Consider the following 8,386-nt stretch of genomic DNA (forward strand, 5'->3'; position numbering starts at 1 on the left):
GCAAGATAATAGGCCTACTTTCATTTCAGTGACTTCTTCATTGTGTCAAAAAGAACCAGAAAAGATATTCATGATGACAAACTCAAAGACTCACTTTAATAACACCAAAACATGCTGTCACCCTGGATTGTTCTACGGAGTATTTTCTGTTCAATAGTGTTCAGTCAATGCAGGAGCAAAATAATAAAGATAGTTCTCTGACGCAAATGGTGTCAGGCGGTAACATTTAGTCAAACAGGTCAAACCCGATCACACAACTGTCTTGTGAATGTGAGTCAGACACACACACACACACTGCTGTTACTCTCCAGTTTCCGTACACACTGTCCAAGCTCCAACAAGGATAGAACACACTGAAGAGAGAAGAGGATTTCAAAACCAAGAAGGTAAAAACATTACACATTTTTCTCTCTTCTGTCTCTTCTCTCTCTCTTCCTTTCTCCCATGTCTCATGCACTACTGGACTTGAGGACTATAATGGCATTTCTTGGTTTATGATGAAAAACCAATGGGATTTAAAGAGGGAGGGAGGAGATGGAGAGGGACACTCCAAATGCCAGTGTCCCTCGCCAGATGCAAGCCATCGTGTTTGCTGTCATTGATAAGAATTGCAGAGCTCTAAACGATGGTGATGCGATGTTACTCTGGCATCAAGGTTGTCACTTAGTTGTTGTTTTTTCAATTGCTAACAAGCATGGGTCAATACTGAAACCACTTTTCAAAACTCTTCACAGTCTGCATTACCAACATGCATTCTGGCCAAATCACACCTCCAAAACTTATTCAAACCACCAAAACACTTCATACATGTCTCAAAATAATCTTGTTCGACCAGAACACTGGCAACAATTCTCCCTTAGAAAGCATACATTGTCACTCATAACACACTGACCTAAAAAACACTAACAACAGGGAGCATTACATAAAATATTAACTTTTCTCTTTAAAGTTTGAATGATTTCAAACACAAAAACAAATTCCTGAAATTCCAGGGCTACAATAATAATAATTTAAAAAACTATATTGTATAATCACTCATACTGTACAGTACTGTGAGGGTTCTAGTTCTCCCTTTCTCTTGCATTTGGCCACAAGTTCTCATCAACATCAAATCGTATTTATTCTCTGGCAATGCATCTTGGAAAGTGTCTTCTGGAATGTCTAATCCAACCCTGGCAGTCTTCAGGAGAAGTGTCTCCACACCCTGGCAGTCTTCAGGAGAAGTGTCTCCATTCATGGTGTCCAGTAAAGACATCTGGTCATGTGGATGGTGGTCATAAACCTTCCACCTCCAAGCAGAGGGAAAACTATTCCAAGGGGTTTAGGAAGGGGGAGTATGGAGGCAGGAATAGTACTGACATCCTGGGATGTGCAGCAAACCAGTCTGACTGCAGCAGAGTGGTGGGATCACAACATTATCCCACACAACAACGAAGGTAGGGGAGTTTATTGCCCCTCTCTCCTCCGCTGGCACAAGTCCATTATGTAGGTCATCCAGAAAAGAAATGAGCATCTGTATTGTAGGGGCCAATGAGTGGTTTGTGTAACATTAAACCATCATTGGAGGATGCTGCACATATTTTGATGTTAGCTCCTCTCTGGCCTGGGATATCCACAGTTGCCCTCTGTCCAATCACATTTCTTCCCCTGCGGTGTGTTTGTGCCAGGTTTAATCCAGCTTCATTCACAAAGATGAATGTATGTGCAGTTTGCCTGGTTTCCATCTCCATTACTCTCTAAAATACAGTAAATCCACAGTTTTACAGTACTTACATTATGCATAGCTGTGTATGTACCCTGTTTTTTATTTTACCTTTATTAAACCAGGTAGGCCATTTGAGAACAAGTTCTCATTTACAACTGTGACCTGGCCAAGATAAAGAAAAGCAGTGCAACAAAAACAACAGAGTTACACATGGGATAAACAAACATACAGTCAATAACACAATAGAAAAATCTATATACAGTGTGTGCAAATGAGGTAAGATTAGGGAGGTAAGGCAATAGAGGCAAAATCAATACAATTTAGCATTAACACTGGAGTGATAGATTTGCAGATGATGATGTGCAAGTAGGGATACTGAGGTGCAAAAGAGCAAAAAAATTAAATAAAAATTACAATATGAGGATGAGGTAGTTGGGTGTGCTATTTACAGATGGGCTGTGTACAGTTGCAGCAATCGGTAAGCTGCTCTGACAGCTGATGCTTAAAGCAAGCAAGGGAGATATAAGTATCCAGCTTCAGTGATTTTTGCAATTAGTTCCAGTCATTGGCAGCAGAGAACTGGAAGGAAAGGCGGCCAAGGGAGGTGTTGGCTTTGGGGATGATCATTGAAATATACCTGCTGGAGCTCGTGCTAATGGGTGGGTGTTGCTATGATGACCAGTGAGCTAAGATAAGGTGGGGCTTTACCTAGCAAAAACTTAGATGACCTGGAGCCAGTGGGATTGGCAACGAATATTTAGCGAGGGCCAGCCAATGAGAGCATGGAGGTTGCAGCGGTCGGTGGTATAATGGGCTTTGGTGACAAAACGGATGGCACTGTGATAGACTACATCCAATTTGCTGAGTAGAGTGTTGGAGGCAATTTTGTAAATTACATCCCCGAAGTCAAGGGATAGTCAGTTTTACGAGGGTATGTTTGGCAGCATGAGTGAAGGACGCTTTGTTGCGAAATAGGAAACCGATTCTAGATTTAATTTTGGATTGGAGATGCTTAATATGAGTCTGGAAGGAGAGTTTACAGTCTAACCAGACACCTAGGTATTTGTAGTTGTCCACATATTCTAAGTCAGAACCATCCAGAGTAGTGATGCTTGTCGGGCGGGCAGCAATCGGTTGAAGAGCATGCATTTAGTTTTACTAGCATTTAAAAGCAGGTGGAGGCCACGGAAAGAGTGTTTTATGGCATTGGAGGTTAGTTAACACAGTGTCAAAAGAAGGGCCAGATGTATACAGAATGGTGTCGTCTGTGCAGAGGTGGATCAGAGAATCACCAGCAGCAAGAGTGACATCATTGATGTATAAAGAGAGTCGGCCTGAGAATTGAACCCTGTGGCCCGCCAAAAGAGACTGCCAGAGGTCTGGAAAACCGGCCCTCCGATCTGACACACTGAACTCTATCTGAGAAGTAGTTGGTGAACCAGGCGAGGCAGTCATTTAAGAAACCAAGGCTGTTGAGTCTGCCGATAAGAATGCAGTGGTTGACAGAGTCAAAAGCCTTGGCCAGGTCGATGAAGACGGCTGCACAGTACTGTCTTTTATCGATGGCGATTATGATACCGTTTAGGACCTTGAGCGTGGCTGAGGTATACCTGTGACCAGCTCGGAAACCGGATTGTATTGTGGAGAAGGTACGGAGGGATTCAAAATGGTCGGTGATCTGTCTGTTAACTTGGCTTTCAAAGATTTTAGAACAGTAGGGCAGGATGGATATAGGTCAATAAGAGTTTGGGTCTAGAGTGTCTCCCCCTTTGAAGAGGGGGATGACTGTGGCTGCTTTCCAATCTTTGGGAATCTCAGACGATATGAAAGAGAGGTTGAACAGGCTAGTAATAGGGGTTATTTGGTTATTGAACAGATATCTTACCTGGACATATTGATACTGGAGTTCGTTCACACGTTCACCGTTTCTCTCAAAGAGTACACTGTACAACTGCATCATCCTTATTTGATGTTTCTCTAGGACTCGTCGTTGTGCTCACCGTATTCGCATTCCCAGAAGTGCTATTTGTCAGCATTCTGTCCCAAATTTCCAGCAGTTTTATTGCATTATTGCCAATTACCATGTCAACAATGGCAATTTCCTGCACATCTGATACTATTGTGTCTCTCCCTCCTGTGGGTGGCAACCTTTGGATCCTACTGAAAAACACAAAACAATCAATATATTTCAAAATGTCAGTACATGTAAAAATGTGAACATGCTGTATTTTACTGTAATATGTAGTTCAATTATCATTGAACGATGCACATCTCACCTTGTCACAACTTGGTTTGCCGGAAAATGTGTACTATTGATGTAACTGTTGAACGCTGCAGATTTAGTTGCACCTTTAAACCGACCTCTCTCAAAAAGAGACCATGGTTTACAACATGGTCAATAATTGTGACCCGTGTCTCATCAGAGACCACCGCTCTTGGTCTTCCTCTCCTTTGTCCTCCACACCTTCTCCCTCTCCCTGACACTCTTCTTTCCCCACCAACCTGTCTTCCTTGATCCATGTTTCCAAACTAAATCATTCTGAAGCCGTCCTCTTTTGTCTGTTTGGTAACGAGACTAAAAACAGGACACTTGGATAGGCTTTCACCTTAAATTGCAATCAGCTGTGTTAGGAATGATTAAATATTCTGGTGGATTTTCTAGATGTTTCAATCTGATTACTGCAGAAATGCATGACATTTTCTGTCATTCTGTATTGAATGTGTTTTTGACAATTTTGGAAACAGTGTGTTAGCATTTGAAAACGTGCTGCAAATATATAATTTTTTAGGTGGTGGACTATGAATGAGAAAAGAGTTTGGAGAACCTAGTCATTGAATGCATTTTGTGTGAAAGCAATGAAAAATTGTTCACAGTTTGGTCCACATACACTTCTGTTTCGCTGACTGTGTGAAGAGTTTTGACAATGTGACTTCAGTTTTGACCAATATATGTTAGCAATTGAAAAAAACTGCAATGTCTGCTAATATCAGCGGAAAGGAATTGCTTACGACAGGTAAAACTAAGAGGATGTATTCATTAGTATTGTCAATCTGTCAAATGGATCTTGAACAATGGGACTTAAGAAGATATGTGTTGATGGTTGATGGCACTCTTAATTTTGGAGTTTCAGTGTGAGAGTTTTTCTTATAATCTTTGGATTAACAGATTTATAGGTAACACATTACCTTAGACCCCCTATATGCAGTCCTAAAGACTTGATATATGGGATAAAATAATGTATTGTGTTAGGTGTATACGTTGTATTCAACTCTGTGCAAAACCCTCCCAGTTAAAAGGTGCTGTTGTTGTTCTTCAGTGTGTTCTGTTGTCGTCACCTCCACAACCTGCTCCTCCTGTCTCATACCCTGAGGCTTAGTAACTTAAACAAAGAAATGCCACCACTCACAGGAATTCCTCCCAGTGACATAATAGTTGCACATGTGGTTTAGTGACTTAGTCAGGAATGTCACTGGTGTATTAAGTATGTTTATCAGCGGTGAGAGGGAAAATGGTTGTAAAACAGTCAACTGGATGCAACGACCAGAAGTCAAGTCATACTGTATAAAATAGTATTAGCTGCTCATTGTAAACTCATAAAAACACAAATGGCAGTGTTATGACGTGGCTCCTGTGGTCTTTTTGGACACCAGTGTGACAATGATAATTTAAGTCACCTATTGTATTTAACACAAGTCATACCCAGTAACGCTTGGAACTCTGTCTCTTTTCAAAGAGTACGGGTAGCTCACGTTCTCCATTTTATACTCCTCCTTCATTTTCTGTGAGATTTCTTTCAACGTTAATATTTGACAAGCGTTAGTTAATTAACTATAGTGAATCACTTAACTTGAAAGCTCTCTTATTCCCTATTTCTTACATGGAATCAGTGAAATGATAAAACTCACATATCACCTCTCTACCCTTGCTCTCTCTCCAGACACCAGAAGAAAATCTACCTCTTCCATTTTGTTCAACCAGCTTTCTTTTTCCTCATCCTTCAGTGAGCCTCTGCATTCTGTTCATCATGGGAAAAGGAGTCGGTGACTTTGATTGGCAAGAGAAACACCCAGACACCACACAGTCCCAACCAGAGAAGAGACAACCCAACACAGACTCAGACAAACACCGCTCAGGCTCTGACTCAGGAGAGAACGGCTGTAAGAAGTGCTGCATCAGGACCAGGAACTGTGTCATGAGTCCTGAGTGTGGGCGTGCACTACACATCTCCCAGGTCATCGCAATGTGTGGCATGTGCATTGGCATGTGGACATGTAAGTTCTTGTCCATTAGTGTTCTGTATTTTCTTATGATCTATGTTTTGTGTGAACCCCAGGAAGAATAGGTGCTGCTTTTTCAACAGCTAATGAGGAACCTAAGAAAAATATCAAGAAGTTGAATTAAATGAGGTTCTTCTTTATTTTGTCAGGATAGTCAACTCAGTAACAATTGTAAATGTATAATGTGTAGAACTGTCCGTCTATTGCCCCTTCTATCCATGGTATGTTTCCCACCTTTTGAAACGAAGAAAAAAAACACTTATTGGGTACATGCTGTGATTTATACCTGAAAAAAACTTGACAGACCTTGACAGACAAAAGTGAAAATGTGTTTTAAATTGTGGTCTTTCTCTGAGATGAAATCCCACCCACATGCTATTATTTATTCCATCTGAACTAAAGACAGACTACAATGTCATTCCCATCCAATGTAAAGGCATGCTGTCTACGTCTCACTCAACTCACACCACTTAATGTCCATTACGCCACTAGTAGCAGCTACACGAATGTGGATTCATTCTCTTACTTTTCAGAAGGTTGATTTTACGTTTGTTTCTTATCTTTTACAGAGTCCAACCATCTTTTCTCAAAGGACAACCATTTGATCTCTTCTCCTAGACCACAGAGAGAGAAACACATCAATGCTTTGACATACTCTTATTTATTGTATTCAAAGGAATACATTTCTCCTCTCGTGTTTTCCTTGGAATCTCAACCATCATCAACACAAACAATATGGAACTGAAACAAAATTAACCTTTCATACTCTTTATTGTCCTTAGATATAATTGTGTAAAGTATCGTCAGCTACTGTACATTCTCCACTGTGCAGTGTTCTGTAAACTATATATTTTCTATTTTCTCCAAATATTTCTTAGTGTTTGTCATACGGTAGTTTGGATACTATTTGGCTATTCCATTTGGTGATAAAAAAAAACACTTTCAAAAAGTGGAAATGTTTTATTCTTAACTATCACATTGGCAGTGGGAACGCTTCACATTCCACCCCAGAGTGAATATACTACATGAAAATCAAAGTAATGTAGAAGGGAACTTTACCAGCTGCTAACTGTTAGGGAATGGTGGGAAAGGCACAACTTGACAGTACACCTTTAATTGGAAGGAGAAGAGACGAGAAGAGGAGAAGAATAGAGAAGAGAATAGAACAAGGAGAAGAGAGGAGAGGGAGACAGAAGAGAGGGAGGGGAGAGAAGAGACAGTGGTGGCAGTGAATGTTCCTCGGCTCTACTTTCTGAAGGGATGTTATTAACAGCATTGCATCTAGTCAGAGGGGAGATCATAGTGACAGATTTAACCAAATCCCCTGACAGACTGGACAGGAGGGGAGAGACACAAAACCTACCAAGCTAGTGTTCCCCAGACAGATGTGAAAAGAGTTGTATGAAAATAGTTGTATGACTCACAAACATTTCTGTGATTGAGAGTGCCAACACAAGTCTGTGATTGCAGAGCAATTATGGTGGATTGCTTGTTGTAATAAACTTGGAAACGAAGGCGGAATAGAAGCGCTTAACTACACAGCAATGTACACTGTATGTACTGTAGCTCTTACCAGTTATCAATGTATTAGATGTTGAAACAAAATCCCCTGTATCTTTCCACATCCATGGTGATGCAAACCTTTTTTTTTCTATGTGTATCATCATGTGACTCCCCTCTACCCTCATAGACCAAACCATCAGAGGCAGATCTATACGCACTTAAAGTGTTGAAGAACAGCATCACTGATAAGACTCAAACACAAAAGGAACGGAGGGGAAAGGAACAACTCTTTCAGGAACAGCTCTTTCAGCCTCAGCCTCCTTAGGGGAACAAGGCCCTGCAAGGCCCACCCAATCAGATTGAGCAAAAATGAGAAAATTATACATTATTCAAAAAAAATGATCCCTATTTTTCCCTGATACTTGCAAACACGGGCAAAGCTTCAAAGAGAACAGCTCCTATACTCAAATATTTGCATACACACAACCTGCTGCAGAGAACAGTCCAGAGAGAACTCTGACTGGCTCCTACCACCACAGACATTCAGGTTTTTGACATTTGTGGAGGATAAGAACCACATGGAAGAGTATTAACACATGTTTATGTTTATTTGCTGTTACACTTTTTAAACACATGAACAGGTTTAGTCAACACACGGCGTTTAGGTTTTAAACACTAAACACTGGGGTTGTTGTTATAACACTGTAGGGTGTAAAGCCTTATTTGCATATTAGCCAGCATGCCTTTTGAGTTAATGTGAGATACCCACCCGTGAATGTGTTTGTTAGTGACAGAGACATGATTGTTGCATTCAATCATTGCTAGTCCTGAAGCACTCACCAAGTGATGGCCTTGGGAAATGTATATCATTTGGAAGTAAACATTTTATGACCACATACT

General features: G+C 40.8%; 1 long non-coding RNA gene across 1 annotated transcript; it reads left to right on the plus strand.

Moving 5' to 3' along the window:
- Window positions 1-270: 270 nt before the first annotated feature.
- Window positions 271-7,497, plus strand: LOC135525128 (uncharacterized). The gene is made up of 3 exons (XR_010453076.1): window positions 271-386; window positions 5,708-5,977; window positions 6,553-7,497. It is a non-coding gene; the product is annotated as an uncharacterized LOC135525128 (long non-coding RNA).
- The last annotated feature ends 889 nt before the right edge of the window (window positions 7,498-8,386 follow it).

This window comes from Oncorhynchus masou, chromosome 31 (assembly GCF_036934945.1).
Source record: "Oncorhynchus masou masou isolate Uvic2021 chromosome 31, UVic_Omas_1.1, whole genome shotgun sequence".
In the NCBI taxonomy this organism is placed as follows: domain Eukaryota; kingdom Metazoa; phylum Chordata; class Actinopteri; order Salmoniformes; family Salmonidae; genus Oncorhynchus; species Oncorhynchus masou.